Below are 1926 nucleotides of genomic sequence, written 5' to 3' on the forward strand. Positions count from 1 at the left end.
ACACCCGCCCCCAGCCTCCCCAGCACTCCTCCGGTGGAAATACCACTCAGAAGCGAGGCTACGTTAGCTCGGTCGGTGATGAGGAATCTCCAAAATCAGCAGCCGTCACACGAGAGAAAGGCTGGAACCACTGGGATCAAGACTCCGCTCCGAAGCAGTCAAGATCATCTGAACCAGCGAGTTCAAATTCCGAGGAGCCAAAAAAATGGTGCCTCTACCACAAAAGGGATTCCCATGATACGAAGGAATGCAAGGTCCTCATCGGGCAGTTTTTCGATGGGATCACTAATGGGACAATCCAAATGCCCACCTCTCCTACGACACAAAAAAAATACCAAAAGCTGGAGTAAGAACAAGGAGAAGAAGGCACAGAAGTTTCAAAAGAACAAGACCCCGAGCGAGGAAAGAGCAAGCCCTGAGCGCACTCCCGTCAACAACATCGGTCCCGCCAACGATTAGTCAGAAGACGAACATCCGCGTCGCCGGCGACGAGTGGAAGTTATACTCTCTCGCCCTTGTGACTCCTCTGATGATGATGTCCCGACAGTGCAACCAGACCTGCGCGATAAATTGAACAGCAAGGATAAGCAGTCTCTCGCTCCCTCGACAACAGATAAAGACCTGCGCATTCTACTGAAGCGAAAGAGCGCCACGAACGAAAACACAGGAACCACCGACCTCCATGCGACCATCTCAAAATGCAACGCCCGGAGAATCGGTCAAAGTGGCGACCTTCGTGACCAGCTCAATTCGAAGGCCGACGACCTGCGAGTCCAACTCAACCGTTCGAAAGGGTCTGATCTGCGACGACGTCTCGAATCAAAAAAGAAACAGCTGCAGAAACTCCTAAATTCGAGAACACAACTGACGATTTGAGGAAGCAACTCGAATCAATGCGAGCTACCCGAGCCCCGCACATTAGCGTCATAATGGGCGGATCACCACCTTGTGGTGACTCGTTTCGAGCCGTCAAAGATTACAAACATCAAGCAACCACCTCTAAGAAGTGGCCCTCTCCAGTCGAAAATGATCACCAGTCGAAAATGATCACCAGATCACTTTTTCGGCACTAGACACCAAGGGCGTCCACATGCCACATAACGATCCTCTCCTCGTCGACCTTGACATCGGTGAATGCCTAGTCGCAAAAGTCCTTATTGATATCGGCAGCTCGGTCGATCTCATCTTTCGCGACACACTCGACAAAATGGGAGTTGATTTAAGGGATATGAAGCCTTCCTCTCGCACGCTCACCGGCTTCAACGGAGCCTCGGAGCAAATGATCGGGACAATTCGTCTTCCAGTATACGCAGGTGGTATAACCCGCACCGTCAAGTTCTCCATCATCTGCACCAAAGCACCCTATAATGCCATACTCGGAACACCATGGCTGCATTCCATGAAAGCTGTTCCTTCGACCTATCATCAATGCGTCAAGTTTCCTGGAAAGGACGGCAAAACACAGACGATTCGGGAAGATCAACAAGCCACGAGAGAACTACCGATCGCAACTGTAAAGATGCAGCAACAGGCTTCCCTTGTCAACTCCGTTAGTAAACCACTCCATAAGATATACCCCAGAATGAGGAAGTTCGCGAAGTCGCAATCGATGAGTCCGACCCGACGAAAATCATCCGAGTGGGCGTCTACCTGTCCGATGACATATGTTCAAGGATCAACTCTTTCATCAAAAACAACGCCTCGACGTTCTCCTGGAAGACCTCCGACATGAAGGGGATCGACCCCGCAGTTACCTCTCATGAACTACACGTCGACCCGACGTTCAAACCCATCCGACAGAAGCGACGAAAACTCGGTCCAGAACGATCTAAAGCCATTTGATCAGCTTGGCAAAACCCTGGAAGTGTACATCGACGATATGTTAGTCAAATCGCTCAAGGCCGACGATCACCTAAACAACTGACG

The sequence above is a fragment of the Brassica oleracea genome, chromosome C3 (assembly GCF_000695525.1).
Source record: "Brassica oleracea var. oleracea cultivar TO1000 chromosome C3, BOL, whole genome shotgun sequence".
Lineage (NCBI taxonomy): Eukaryota > Viridiplantae > Streptophyta > Magnoliopsida > Brassicales > Brassicaceae > Brassica > Brassica oleracea.